The following is a 16,737-nucleotide window of genomic DNA, read 5'->3' on the forward strand; positions in this document are numbered from 1 at the left end:
TTAAAAGTTTAGACTGAAATTCTGTGAGTAACCTAAAAATATCCAAAGTCCAAAATGAGCAGAGTTTATGAAAATTGCTAAGGATTTCAGATGGTCCAGTAAAGTTATTCTCAGAGAAAACAGAGAAGCAAGGAAAGAGAAGGCCCACATCCTGGAGAAGGGGCTGTGATGTTAAGGAATAACAAAGAGAGAGCAGAGAATCATCTACACCTCTTTTTGCACAGATCTTCTCCACCAGAGAAAATTATTCTCAAGTTGGAAAAGGCCAAATAGATGCCACAAAGAGAGAATTCAAGCCCAATATGGTCTATTAATGAGGACTCTTGGATGCAAGTAACATAAGCCCAACTCATATTAGCTGGTAAAGAGGATAGAGGGGAATTTTGGAGAGGACAATGGCTGGTGTGACTCTCAGAGTCAGAAGAATTATAGGATCTGGGCCTCCTGGCTAGGAAGGAGGCCTCAGCATGGTCAGGATTGCCTATCTGTCTCCATCTGACTACTTCACTCTCTCACTGTTTTGTCCTTTCCCTCCCTTTTTCTCTCTCTTGATCTTTGTCATCTCTACCTATCTCTCTAGGCTTCATTCTGCAGAGACTCTCCCCACAAAGCAGGGAAGATGGCCACTTGCAGCTCAGTCATACCTCCCCTTCCCCAGCCCAGCAACACAAGGAGAGAGGATTTCTCTCTCCCTGGGTCTATAGGTGAATTCCAGAAAAGGGCTCTGACCATATTTCACTCTTCACAGCAGATACCAATCACTGTTGCCGAGAATGTGGCCTCCACAGTTAGCCCAGCCCAAGTCATGAGCCCATGCCTGTGGCCAGGTGCTGGGACTGATATCCCCAGGGCAGACAAACAGCCTAGGTCCATACTCATAACAGAAGAGAACTGGAAAGCTCCTACGTACTCTACCTGAGTTTCTATCCAGGATCAAATATTTTGCACCCTATTATTTTAAAATAAATGTTCAAAGTGTCATCAGATTCACCAACAATAATACTTGATAAATTATAGAAAATAGAACACATGCCAAAAGGAGACATACATTTCCTTAAAGGGGACAAGAAGTGTTTTAAAAGACTCTCTGGAAAATTCCCAACATAGAGTCTGAGTCCCCCTGACACTTCCACGCAAAGCTCTTCTCTTTCTCCAAGGAAGCAAATTTGAAATAATGGTTGTCATTGTCTATTTTTCTTAACTAAGGTCCACCAAAGCCTTTGTGCCCCTTCTAAGAAGTCTAAGGTTGCACATGTGTAGTGAGGGAGAGGGTCATAAACCATCTGCAAATCCACTGCTCAATGTTTCTTTCATTTAGAAATCATGCTTCTTTTATTTCTAGAAATAAACTGGTGGCAAATGTCTATCAGAGTTCCAAATAAAAGTAAAAGAAGATTGTGTTTGGATGTCCTCTTGGGCCCCTTAATTTCTGCCCTGAGGGACATAATTAAAGAATTCAAAACATTCTCACCCCTGCCCCTGTCAAAGGACAATGCTGGCCTCAGGTCAGGCTGGACAAGCCTCTGCCCTCTACCTAACTGTGCAGTGAGTTCTTTTTACACCTGAGAGCATTCTGATTGCTGGTGACCCCGGTGGAAGTGGGGAGGGGCAGGGCAGCAATGTCAGACACTACAACTAACAGGGAATAAAAGTAAGAACTAAGAAAACTGGGAGCCAGGTCTATACCTCCAAGAAAGAGACTGTGGGATATTTCTCTGAAGAATACCCCCAACCCAAGAGGAAACACCTAAAGATACTGGCAAGGCAACAGTCCATCCAGATTATCCTATAGTGACAATCAAAATTGGCAAGCCCCCACACATTTGGGGCTTTAAATTCATTTTTTACTTTCACTCTTAAATACCAGCACACAACCAAGCATCACTAGATTTTTGAGGATATTATCTATTGTGAAAGACAGAGACCAAAACAAACAAATTTTTTTAAAAGCAAAATGGAGGAAACAGAAAGCTATGCAGGGAGAAGAAAACTTAAAACAAAATGTTATCATTGATATCCTCAGAGAGATTTTTAAAAAAGATAAAGCAATCATGAAACAAGAACAAGAAGCTACAAGAAAGTTATTTGGGGAGTAAAACAATAAAAACTTTTTGGAAATTAAAAATATGATTGTAGAATTGAAAATTTTAATGTAAAGTTGGAAGATACTGTTGAAGAACTCTCCCAGAAAGTAAAGCAAAATGACAAAGATGGAAAACAGCAGATAAAGACAATAAAATTAGAAGATGAGCTTAGGAAGTCCAACATCTGTATGATAGGAATTCCGGAGCAATAAAACATAAAGTTGAACCAGCCCTGATGGCCTAGTGGTTAAATTTTGGTGCTCAACACTTCAGCAGCCCAGGTTCGCTTCCCAGTAGTGGAACCACACCACCTGTCTGTCAGTAGCCATGCTGTGACAGCAGCTCACATAGAAGAACTAAAATGACTTACAACTAGCATATACAACCATGTACTGGCACTTAGGGGAGCAAAAAAAAAGGAAAGATTGGCAGCACATGTTAGCTCAGAGAGAATCTTTCCCTGCAAAAAAAAAAAAAAAAAAACAGAAACAGAAATTTATCAATGAAATAATTCAAGGAAATTTCCCAGAATTGAAGGACATAGTTTCTAGATTGAATGGGTTTACCAAATGCCCAAAGTAATATATTGTAATAGATCCACAATAAGGCACAAAATTGAAGACCCTGAGGATAAAAAGAAGACACACAGGGTGGGATGGGGAGGTAGGAAACCAGTTACTTACAAAGTGACAACAATTAGAATAACATCAGGATTCTCAGCTACAAGCTAGAGGACAATGGATGAATTCCTTCAAAATTATTAAATTTGTGTTTGCAGGAGGTTAGATGTCCAGGGATATTAAATTAAAAGTGGGTTTTTTTGTTTTTTGATGCAATAGAGGAGTCCCCAGAGTCTTGCAGCCTGAACCTTGAAATTGGGACAGAAGCAGCGGTTTTACAAAGTCTCTGCCTGAATCAGAATTATGACAAGATCTGGCTAATCAAAACCACAATGAGATATCACCTTACACCTGTTAAAATGGCTATTATCAAAAAGACTAGGGGAGGCTGGCCCCATGGCCTAGTGGTTAAGTTCGGTGGCCCAGGTTCAGGTCCTGGGCACAGACCTACACCACTCATCAGTGGCCATGCTATGGCAGCGACCCACAAACAAAATAGAGGAAGATTGGCACAGATGTTCTCTAAGGGTGACTCTTCCTCAGCAAAAAAAAAAGACTAGAGATAATAAGTGTTGGAGAGGATGTGGAGAAAAGGGAACCCTTAAGTACTGTTGGTGGGAATGTAAATTGGTGCAATAACTATGGAAAACAGTATGGAGGTTCCTCGAAAAATTAAAAATACAACTACAATATGATGCAGCATGTCCACTTCTGGGTATATATCTGAAGGAAATGAAATCACCACCTCAAAACATTCAAAAATGTTTTGAAAATCACCACCACCAGCATTAGTCACAATAGCCAAGATATGGAAACAATCTAAGTGTCCAACAGATGAATAGATAAAGAAAATGTGGTGTGTGTGTGCGTGTGTATATATATATATATATATAGTATATATTGTATTGTATATATTGTACACATTATATATATATGGTAATAGATCCATATATATAATATATATATACACACATATATATATATATATACACACACACACAATGAAATTTTTTGTGTGTGTGTGAGGAAGATTAGCCCTAAACTAACATCTGTTGCAAATCCTCCTCTTTTTTTGCTGAGGAAGACTGGTCCTGGGCTAACATCTGTGCCCATCTTCCTCCACTTTATATGGGATGCTGCCACAGCATGGCTTGACAAGCGGTGCATCAGTGTGCGCCCAGGATATGAACCCCGGGGCCACCGCAGTGGAGCATGTGCACTTAACCACTATGCCACCAGGCTGGCCCCCATACAATGAAATATTATTTAACTGTAAAAAATAAGGAAATCCTGCTATTTGTGACCACATGGATGAAACTTGAGGGCATTATGCTAAGTGAAATGTCAGAGAACAACAATTACTGTCTGATCTCACTTATATGTGGAATCTTAAAAAACCAAACTCATAGAAACAGAGTAGATTGTTGGTTGCCAGGGGTGGAGGGTGATGAAATGGGTGATGGTAGTCAAAGAATACAGACTTCCAGTTATAAGTTGAGTAAGTTCTGGAGATGTGATGTATAGCATGGTGGCTATAGTTAACAATACTGTTTTGTATATTTGGAAGTTGCTAAGAAAGTAAGTTTTAAAAGTTCCACCACCACAAAAAAAAATTGTAACTATGTGAAGCGATAGATGTGTTAACTTACCTCATTGTGGTTATCATTTTTTACTATATACATATATAAAATTACTACGGCGTACACCTTAAACTTACACAATGTTATATAACAATAAAGCTGGGGGAAAAAAGAACTATGACAAGATCTGTCCTTTCAGAGACACAGCCTTGAGCAGACATTCCTCAGCCACCTGTTGGCTTCGATCCCAGTGGCAGGTGACTTAGGTGGTGAGGCCAAGACCATAACCAAAACCAAAATCTGGGCCACCCTACCCCATGCTCACCCCTGATTCTCAAACCCTGGGAAAGCCCAGACTCAGCACTCAGCCACAAGTTCTCTCCCCTTTTCTCTGATGCCCTGTAGTGTGTGGCAATAACAGACAATGGGGTTCTACATGTCCCTCTGCCTCTCACCACCTGTGTGCCCTTGGGCAAATTCCTTATCTTCTCTGAGATTCTGTTTCTTCATCCATAAAATGGGAAGGTCGCTATCTCTCAGGGTTGTTGTGAGGATTAGATTATGCACACAAAACACTCAGAACAAAGTTAGGATTTACTAAAGGGCTGTTGATTCTCTTCTGATAGTTAATACTATCATTATTTTGGGGATAGGCTCCGGGGCTGCCTGATGGGTAGATCAAGTTGTATAACTTTCCTTGTGATCAAAGCAACACAAGGGTTTTTCCAGCTCTCAAAATAACCTGGATGTCCATAAAGTGCTAGTAGGGATGTGAATTGGTACAAACTTTGGGAAAGTAATGAGGTGGAATATAGTAACTGACTTAAGAATGGGCCTGAAGCTCGTAATGGGGCAGAAGGAATGGAGGTTGGGAAAGGCTCAGCCTGCCTAGGATTAAGGGAAACCAGTCCTTCTGGTCATCCCACTCCTAGGAATCTGTCCTAAAGGACTTGTACACCAACATGTTCATTTTAGATTTACTTATAAAGACTTAAAAGTGGAAACACCTTGAATATCCAAAAAATAGGCCAATTTGTTGAGTAAAATAGGCATATACTTTTGACAGGATGTTATAAAGCCATTCAAAATGATGCCTACGAAGAGTTTTAATGTCATAGGAAAATTCTATTGGTAGAGGGCTACCTTTTAAAAGCAGTATAGAAAAGAGTATATACTCTTTGATCTCAACTCTATAAAGAAAAATTGGATGTAATAAGAAAGGACTGAAAGACAATGTGCCAAAACATTAACAGTGGGTAGTACGCTTATGGATGATTTTCTTCAACCTCTTAATCATTTTTTTCTAATTTCTAAAATTTCTACAATGGGCATGTGGCACCATGACGAATGGGGAGGAAGGGCTAAAAGTTAAAAAATAAAAACAAAAGCTGGTAAGACATTTCATTGAGCGGTAGCTGAACATTTGCAGTCCTATCTCTTGACAAATGTGCAAGCCCTCTCCCTCTCTGATCTTGGACTTGCATCCTCCTGCACTGCTTTCTGCCTGGGGGAAAGATGTGTTCCTCATGCTGGGCCATCCAGGAATCAGGTAGGATCCCTGACATCCCAGAGCAGGGAGGTCTCTGGCTATGGACAGGAGCTGCTGTGAGCTGAGGCCAAACACCTTCAGAAAACACTTGGAGTCCCCTGCTCGGATCAGGGAAAGCCTCTTAGAAGGAGGGAGTGTGGATAGCTGTTTGGAAGGTGGGGAAATTGGTTGTGGAGAAATCAGAGAAGTGAACATTTTAAAAAGAAGGAGTGAATCGAATCCAAAACATCGTCCTCATGTTTTTTTAAGTTTGATGGAAGGTGCTGGCAAGCAAAAACTTGCGTTAATAAAGAGGAGACCGCAAGCAGAGGACCTACCCAAGTGTGGAGGAGGGGGTCGTGCGAGAGGAAAGGGGTCATCCCTGAGCTGAGTGAAATCTGCAACATAGAACTGGCGACATTTAGCCTCCACACCCTCTACCATCTCTTTCGGTTTTACTCCATTCCTTCAACCCTCAGGCTCCTCCCCTTCTCCCACTGTTGTAATCCACCTGGAGTCCCATCACCAGGAGGGAAGAGGTAATGAGAAGGACCACATGTTTCCCCTTTCAAGGTTGCTGTCAACAGCTCAAATGGGGCTTAGCCTAGTGAAAGGAAGCCCAGTTGATGGTTTTTCAGGTACGGCCACTAGGGGAGGACTTTGACACCCATGCCCTTCTAAGCTCTCCTGGAAGGTGAGGGCAGTGCCCACCGCAGAAAAAGCAGAACTTTATTATTTATCATCCTCACTGTGGGGTTCTGGGTCCTGCCCATTCCCACCCTCATTTCTATGGTGGAAGGGCTAACAGGGAGAGAAGAGAGTGTCTTTGGCCCCTGGCACCTCATCCTCCAGTGTCCACTCCCTCCTGCCCCCAACCTCTCCTGTCTTGACTTCTGTTCCCATAATCCCCTCTCTGATGAGTGCCCATAAAATGGAGAGGCCCTTCCCTGGAGATTTCTGGAACCAAAAGTGTCCTTCAAGCACACCTAATCCATGGCCACAGTTTTACAGAGGAGAAAAAGGAGGTTATTTTATGGAGCCATTCCCACTGCCCTGAAAGTTCTTAAGTCACAGAAGACCAAAGCTATAACAAATGCTGGCACGGATCTTTGAGAATCAGGTCCTTCCCAGCTACTCCTAAAGCTGTGACCCCCACCCCAGCGCCCATGAAAGGGAGGAGGAGGAGGGCCCAGTTGTGCCCAATACCTCTAACCTTTCCCCATGGTCCTAGTGCCTCCTCTCCCCTTCCAGCCCAACTCCACTCTGCGTGACTGAATGACTTAATACAAATTGCATTTATTTGCTCATTTCTAATCACATCCTAAGATCTCATGCCCTCTTGATGGTAAATAAAAGGGAACAGACGATGCCTCCTAATGACCTAGGAAATCAAGTTCATACATTTTCCAAATCAGAATTAACTTGCTCCAAATCTAGTCAAGTCAGAATCCAGCATTAGCAGATGGTCTGCTGGCTTGGCCATTTCCCCCAGTCTCTTAAGGCAATGAGTCACTCTCAGAGGCTGGCTTATCCCTTAATGAGTCAGTGTCTCCTATTTGTGTACATGGTCATTACTTTCTCTTCAGAAAAAAAAAAAAGCCCTTGTCTATCGTTGGACTGGGCATTGCAACTTGAAAAGCACTGACAAAAATTCCCCTTCTCCAAAAGACGTCACCAGCCTTATATAGTGTCTGAAAACCCAACATCTGAGATATTTCTCAGAGCAATGACTCTTTACAGAACATTTGATGAGATCAGAATAGCACATTACTACCAGACAGTCAGTACATCTCGGTGGTTAAGAATGCAGTTTCTGAACTGAGTTCACCTTCTTGTGGGATGAGTAAGCTCCTACTGTACCAAATTTCCTGAATATAAACTATAAACTATAAACTCTGGACCAAAACAAAACCTACCTGGAGAGTACACAAAAGTTGTAGATTCTAGAGGAAAGTTGATACTGAGAAGAAGGGAATAGTATGAAGTGAGTCTCCTGTTTTTATGACTTTTAGCCTGAGGGCAAGCTACAATGTCCTGAGTTAAAACTGTTGGAAAACCCACAGTCTTTCTGGTGGAATCAGGGGACAGAGTTTGGGACAACCATAGTTGCTGGAAAGGGAGGGGGAATCCTGGAAAGGAGAGAGACAGAGAGAGGGGAGTCCCAACTTTCATGTGTAAACTCTGCCCAAATTTCTGCCTGGCCCCTAATCACCCACATACAGGACAAATTTCAAGCAGCACAGCTAGAGATAAGACAACAGAACTGAGATTTGAAATGTCACCCAAAAAACAGAGTTTACAGCTTGAGCCCAACCAAGTTAATTATTTGCTAAAGCAAAAATTCAAAACTCTTTGAAGGAATACAGTAGATCCAGTCTCTACAGCATAACAATAACAATATCTAGGGTACAATCCAAAATCTTTTGACATATGAAGAAACAGGAAAATGTGACCCATTTCCAAGAGAAAAGGCAATCAACAAAAACCAAGCTCAAGATGATGCAGATGTTTAACTTAGCAGAAAATTATTTGAAAGCAGCAATTTTGACTATGCTAAATGATATCAAGGAAAATGGTGAAGTAATGATGAAAATACAGCACATCTCAGCAGATAAATAAAAACTATTTTTTAAAAAAGAATCAAATGGAAATTCTATAGCTGAAAAATAAAATATCTAAAACTAAAAAAATTAATTGGATAGGATAAATCTAAAAAGAAATCAACATACAATATCCAATCTGAAGATCAGAGACAAAAATGATAGAGCTTGTAGGATAATATCAAAAGATATGTATAATATACACCTAGTTGGGGTCCTAGAAGAAGAAGAGAGATGAAATGGAGTAGAAAAAATTATTTGAAGAAATAATGGCCAAAAAGTCCCCAAATTTGGCAAAAGACAAATTTACAGACCTAAGAAGCTCAGCAAGCTTCAAGCAGGTTAAATAAACGGAAACCACGCCTAGGTGCATTAGAGTCAAACTGCTGAAAACCAATAATAAAGGGAAAATCTTGAAAGCATGCAAAGAAAAGCAACATATTACAAAGAGGCCAATAACGACTCAAATGACTGCTGATTTCTCATGTCAGAAACAATGGAGGCCAGAAGACAGTGGATCAACATCTTAGAAGTGCTGATAGGGGAGAAAAAACTGTCAGCCCAGAATTCTATATCCAACAAAAATATCTACCAAGTATGAAGGCAAAATAAAGATTTCTCAGATAAAAGAAAACTAAAAGAATTTGTCACCAGCAGACCTGCAATACAAGAAATGCTAAAGGAAGTTCTTTAGGCCAAAGAGAAATGATAGCAGATGAAAATATAGATCTTCAGGAAGATATGAAGAGCATCCAAATGATAAATATCTAGTAATGTAAAAGACTGTTTTTACATTTTAATTTCTTTCAAACATGACTATTCAAAGAAAAATTATAACATTGTCTTGGATTTATAACATACGTAAATGTCATATGTTATATAAAGAAAATGTCATATGTCAGATGTCATACAAAGGAAACATCATGTGTCAGATGTCATATAAAGGAAAGGGGGGATAATTGGACCTATATGGTTGCAAGGTTTCTATATTTTGTGTGAAGTGGGACAATATTAATTCTAATTAGACTGGGAAAAGTTAAAAATGTGTATTATAATTCTTAGAGCAGCCACTGGGAAAAAAATGCAATGATATATAGCAAAAATACCAACATATAAATTAAAATGGAATTCTAAAAAATGTTCAAATAATAATTTTTAAAAGGCACTAAATGCAACGTGGTATCTTGAGTTGGCTTCTGGAACATAAAAAGGATATTTGTGCAGAAACTAGTAAAATCCAAATAAAATCTGGCATTTAGTTAATAGTAATGTACCAATGCTGGTTTCTTAGTTTTGACAAATGTTCCAAGATAATGTAAGATGTTAATGTTAGCAGGAACTGAGTGAGGGGTATACAGGAACACTCTGTGCTATCTTTGCAAATTTTCTGTAAGTCTGAGATTATTCAAAAATGAAGAGCTTTTTTTTTTTTAAAAAAAAAAAAGCAAGGAAGGAACAGAAGAATAAAAATGAGAGGGAAAAAACAAATAATAAAATGATATATCAAAATATATCTATATCAATAATTATGTTAAATGTTTATTGATAAAACACTCCAATGGAAAGGCAGATATTGCCAGAATTGGTTAAAAATAGAAGTAAGACCTAACTATATGCTGTGAATAAGAGACATGCTTTAAATATAAAGGTACAGACTAGTTGAAAGTTAATACATGCTGAAGCGTATACCAAATAAACAAACAAAATATCAGATAATTTAAAACAAGAGTACTATCACAGATAAAAAGAGGCATTTCATGATGCTAAAAGGATCAGTGGGGAAATTCAATCTTAAATGTGTATGCACCTAATAACAGAGCTTCAGAATACATGAAGCAAAAATGGATAGAACTAAAAGAAGAAATAGACAATTCTACGACCATAGACTACTGTAGAGTTTTGGAGATTTTGGCACCCCTCTCTCAGCATATGATAGAAAAACTAAGACAAAAATTCAAGAGACATAGATGATCTTAACAACATCATCAACAAGCTTTTTCATCTATAAAACGAAAATAATAATAATCCTACTGTTGGGAGTTGCTATAAGAATTAAACAAGTAAATGTTTGGCCCAGCCCAGGCACGTAGTAAATCCTCAACAGTTATTAGCTATTATTAGTTACTTATCTGGGAAGGGAAAACTTATCAGTCCAATAGTGTCCCATTAGCATGGATTAATTTGCCAAATTAGCTAGCTTTGGTCTAGCAGACCCTTAAAGAGATGACTATTGAGGAAAATTTTATTTTTATCATAAAATTATTACATCCAAATGGTAGAAAAATGCAAACAGTACAGAAGAATAGAAAAATTAAAATTGAAATCTTTCTCATTCTTTCCTCTACCATCACTTCTACCTCTGTCTTAGTTATCTATTACTACATTATAAATTACACAAAACTTGATGGCTTAAATCAACAAACACTTATTTTACAGATTCTGTGAGTCAGGAATTCAGGACAGCTTAGCAAAGTGGGTCAGGCTTAGGGTCTTCCATGAGGTTGCAGCAAAGACGTCATCCAGAGCTGCAGTCATCTGAAGGCACAACCAGGGCTGGAGGATCCACTTCCAAGTTGTTTTGCTCACATGGCTGTTGTCAGGAGTCTCAGGTCCTTACTGGCTGTTGGCAACAGGGCTCAATTCTTTGCTACATGAGCCTGTCTGTAGTGCTGCTTGAATGTTCTAAAACCAGGCCACTGGTTTCCCCCAGAGTGAGTCATCCAAAGAGAGAGCAGGGAGGAAGCCACAATAACTTTTATGATATAGTTTCAGAAGTCACACTGTATAACTTTTGCCACATTTTATTCATTAGAGTCAATGAAGTCCAGCCATAGAGGAATTAGGCTGCATCTTTTGAAGGGAGGAGTATATTTGTAGACACATATTACAATCATCACAATCCCGAGAAACAATCATCTTTAATTGTTTCTTCTGAGTCTTTCTAGAAATTATCTACACGTACCCAAGCTTACAGCCCTTTTTCCTTTTAGCAGAGGTAAGATCTCACTACAAATACTCTTCTACACCTTGCTTTTCCATACAGTAATATATCTTGAGAATCTTCCTAAATCAGAACATACAAATCTCTCCTACTCTGTTTAATAGATTCAAAGCACCCAATCTTAACGTACATCTAAAATATTTAACTGGCCCCTGCTGTTGGTCATACACCTTGTTTACTATAGTAAAACAATGCTGCAAGGAAGATTCTTATATATATATTTTTGCCAAGTTATGTAAGAATATCTGGAAAATAAAGTCTTTGGAATAGAACTGCTGGATTAGAGGATATATACATTTGCAATCTTGATTGATTATGTCAAATTGTCTTCCAAAAAAATGACTAGTTGATACATCCACCTGTGTTACTGAAAGCCCACTTCCCCACCCTCAGTAACTTGAAGGTTTAAACTAGCTTTAATAAAACATTTGCCAATCTGAAATGTGAAACATGGTATTTTATTGTTGATTTAATTTGTTATTCTTTAATTACTATTAAGTTTATCAGCACTTTTTATTTCTTTCTATGAATTATCCTATATCTTATTAACATGTGAAAGAAAGGAAACTATTCTTTGTCTATCATATGTGCTGCAAATGTTTTCCCTCCCTTTGTCATTTGCCTTTTGACCTTAATTGTTTTTTCATACAAAATTTTTAAGTAGTAAAGTTTAATGTAAAATTTTTAAGAAATCAAATTATCAAAACTTCATTTTATAGTTTCTGGGTTTTTTCCAAACTTAGGAAGATCTCTACTTCATGATTTATTTTAAAAGTCACTTATGTTTTCTTCTGGCATTTTTTTATTTCAATTTTTACCTTTAAGTAATTACACCATCTGGAATATAGCTTAAGAATTAAGGAAGATATCTAGTGTTATTTTTTCAAATCCAAATGAGTAACTGGTTTTCCCTGCATCAATTATTAAAGAATCTATTTCTCTCCAGTGATTTGAAATGCCATTTTATTATATATGCTCTGTTCCCTCTGCTTTTCCTGTGTGAACTCTCTGCTTTGTTTCATCAATCCGCATCTTCTCTCTGAGGAAGGGCAGTTTTAGAAGCATAGCGAGAAGACAGATCTGGAGTTTTGGAGTTCAAGGCTAGGGAGGAAGCACAGCTGTGACGGGTAGGGGAGCTCTCTGAGCAGCAGGGAAGAGAGAGCAGAAGGAGAGGGGAGATTTCGGGCAGCACAGGTGTGTGGAAAAGAGATAGACGTCTAACTTACATAATGGTATCTTGAAAAACAATTGTATTGCTTCCCAAAACAACCAAAACTAATAATGACCACTTGTCCAGGTCCTCAAAGGAGCTGTTTTAATTAACAGAAGTTGGGTTTGTTAATTAGCTCACCAAATGTTGAAGTGCTTGAAAGCGTTTTGACCTCTCATCTATTTTCCACTATTATCTTTTGTCTAACTCTTGAACTCATGCTGGTTTTTTATCTGATTCTGAATCTATGTGTATTCTACACAAGTGGGATCCAAAAATAAAAAGATTATAAAGAACAATTCTGAAGATTGGGTTCTTACTAGGAGCCAGGCAATGGATGTTATCCCTCATAAACCTCACCCTGTTGTCCTTGCAGCAACAGAATAAGGATGCTGTTATTGTCCACATTTACATAGAAAATAAGTAGTTACCCAAGTCATTAGTGACAAAGCTAGGACTTAACTGTAGCATCATCTGATGCAAAAGCTGAGCCTTGCCAGGTCCCACACTGCCTTTCTTGTGTGATCTATAGGGTAGAGGAGGGAAAAGACACAGACTGCTGAAAATAACTGGGCTTTCCAGAGAAGAGGAAATGGAAAGAAGTGGAAGGGAACTACCAGCCCCCCATCTTCATTCAAAACTAGCATGAGAGTGATGTAAGCACCATGGCAGAGTGAGTTGATCCTTTTGTCTGTCCTTCTAAATTACAACCAACTGGACATCCATAGACCACCAAAGGACTTCCTACACAGCACAACAGGATACCTAAGAGATGCATGCATCTATACATCTGAAGGTGGGTGGACTGGACCCTTAGGAGGCAGTGGAACTTGGGGAGAAGCCCCCTCCCCCTCCCCAGAGCAGCAGCAATCCAAGGCGCAGATCCTCACACTAGCTCACACCTGAGAACAGAGACTACAGGGACAGAAACAACAGGTACATCTTAGTCCTGGCCCATCCACCAGTGGATCCAGTAAGTGCCTGCAAACACAAACTGCATGGACAGAAACAGTAGGCACTGCCTAGCCCTTCCTCTCCCCCAGAGAATCCAGCACATGCCTGCAAACAGAGACTGCAGGGGCAGAAGGAGCAGGCACTGCTTAGCTCCTGCCGCCCCACTCAGCACTGGCAGGCAGAGCACACTCCCCGAGAATTCAGAACACAGAGCAGAGCTGGTGACCAAGACTCCCCCATTACCACAGCAGTGACCCAATCTTTCCAACAGTGCAGAGAGTATACAAACTCTTATTTTTATGGCTGGGGTGGGGTGACCTGACTTGCATTTTCAAAACACATCGGATAGTGCCAGAGGCCAGAGGCTGCTGGAACAAGCAGCAACAACAACCTCTCCCTGCTTAGCCCCTGCTCCCTCCAGCACTAGCAAGTGGAAGCTGTGACCAGAGGCTTCAAGAACCACAGGAGAACCAGAGACCCAGCCCCCAATGGTGGCACCCCCAATGCCAGCTCTACCAGCAGATCAGGGGCTGCATACAAGTCCCCAGGTCACTGGGCCCTGGGCAGCAACAGTGACACCCATGAACCCAGCACCCCTGGCACTGGTGCAACCAGAACCCCCAGACAACCCAGGAGCAGCAGAGCAGTGGTACACAGAGAAGCAGCATCCAAGCCCATGGAGAGCCTACAGAGAGCCAGTAGAGAAACATGAAACCCACCAACCCCAGAAGCAGCAGAAGTGCTCACAGCCTGGTGACCGTGGTGGCAATACCTGAGACTGCAGCAACATTGTAAGCAGCAACCTCAGAGGCACAAGGAAGGCACTGACAATGCCTCTAGCAGAAGCAGTGGAGGGTAGAAAGTGCACGCTCACAAATACTACCAGAAGCAGCTCAGAACCAAAGTAACCTAAGCTACACCCAATAAGCAGTGTGGTTACTACCACAAAGGAGCCATCAGAGGATCAATTCATCAAGTACCAGGAAGAACTACAGTAACATGGCAGAAAAGAAAGAAAACGACAATGCTCCAGAAACCAAACTTGAAATCACAGAAGACATCAACCTAACTAGCAGAGAATTTAAATTAACTGTCATAAAGAAACTCAACAAATCACAAGAAAACTGAGAAAGACAGTTCAATGAGCTCAGGAATAAAATTAATGAACAGAAGGAGTACTTCACCAAAGAGATTGAAACTCTAAAAAAAAAAAAAAAACAGAAATTTTGGAGGTGAAGAACACAATTAATAAGATGAAAAATAAAGTAGAAAACTTAAAATAGAGCAGACAATATAGAAGCGAGAATTAGTGAGCTTGAAGATAGAAATCTAGAAATGATTCAAGTAGAGGAGGAGAGAGAATTAAGATTCTTTAAAAATAAAGAAATTCTATGAGAAATATCTGACTCATATAGGAAAAGTAATATAAGGATTATAGGTATCTCGGAAGAAGAGAGGGCAAAAGGAGCAGAGAGCTTATTCAAAGAAAAAAAAAGCTGAGAACTTTCCAAACCTGGGGAAGGAACTGGAAATGTGAGTACTTGAAGTTAATAGAACTCCTAATTATCTCAATGCAAAAAGACCTTCTCCAAGCATATAATATTAAACTGTCAAAAGTCAATGACAAAGAAAGAATATTAAGGGCAGCCAGAGAGAAGAAAATAACCTACAAAGGAACCCCCATTAGGCTTTCACTGGAATTCTCAGCAGAAAACTTACAGGCTAGGAGACAGTAGAATGATATATTCAAACTACAGGAAGACAAAAACTATCAGCCAAGATTTCTCTATCTAGCAAAATTATCTTTCAGATATGAAGGAGAAATAAAAGCTTTTATAGACAAACAAAAGCTGAGGGAGTTCATCACCACTAGACCAGCCTTACAAGAAATGTTGAAAGGAGACCTCCCACCTGAAACAAAAAGGCAAAGGTTTACAAAGATTTGAGCAAGGTAGAATAGGCAGAATCAGAAAATTGCAACTCTATATTAGAATAGGTTAGTAAACACTTATAACATAAAGGATAAAGGGAAAGAAAGCATCAGAAATAACTATAATGACTTCAATTTGGTCACAAACTCACATAACAAAAAAGCATACTTTGGGGCTTGCTCAGTGCCATAGTGGTTACGTTCGCACGCTCCACTTCAGTGGCCAGGGGTTCGCAGGTTCGAATGCCAGGTGAGGACCTACACACTGCTCATCAAGCCATGCTGTGGTGGCATCCCATATATAAAACAGAGGAAGATGGGGACAGATGTTAGCTTAAGGCTAATTTTCCTCAGCAAAAAGAAGAGGATTGGCAGTGGATGTTAGGTCAGAGCCAGTCTTCCTCACAAAAAAAAAAAAAGAAAGAAAGGATTCTTTGTGACAACAAAACCATAGAAAGGGAAGAAGAAAAAGAAGGAAGCTGCATTGGCTAATGGAGGAAAGATTATATCAGCAGAAAAAGGACTATCTCATCTATGAGATATTTTATACAAACCTCATGGTAACCACAAAACAAAAAATCATAGCAGAGTGCAAAATCAGAAATAAAGAGAAAATTGAGAAGAAAATCACAGAAAACCATTAAACTGAAAGGGTAGACAGAAATACAAGGAAAAAGAAATAATGGAAACATAGAACAACCGGAAAACAAAAGATAAAATGGCAATATTAAGCCCTCATATATCAATAATCACTCTAAATGCCAATGGATTGAACTTACCAATCTAAAGACACAGAGTGGATGGATGGATTAAAAAACAAGACCTAACAATATGCTGTCTCCAGGAGACACATCTCAGCTTTAAAGACAAACATAGGGTTAGAGTGAAGGGATGGAAGATGATACTCCAAGCAAATGGCAAGCAAAAGAAAGGGTGTAGCCATATCTATATCAGACAAAACAGACTTCAAGACAAAAAGGATAAGAAACAAAATGTACATTATGTAATGATAAAAGGGACACTCCACCAAAAATACATAACACTTATTTACACATATGCACCTAACATGGGAGCACCAAAGTATATAAAGCAACTATTAACAGACTTAAAGGGAGAAACTCATAGCAGCACAATAATAGTAGGGGACTTTAACTCCCCATTTACATCAATGGATACATCATCCAGACAGAAAGTCAACAAAGAAACAGTGCCCTTAAATAACACACTAGA

Source organism: Ceratotherium simum, chromosome 14 (assembly GCF_057802395.1).
Source record: "Ceratotherium simum simum isolate JZ-2026a chromosome 14, ASM5780239v1, whole genome shotgun sequence".
NCBI lineage: Eukaryota > Metazoa > Chordata > Mammalia > Perissodactyla > Rhinocerotidae > Ceratotherium > Ceratotherium simum.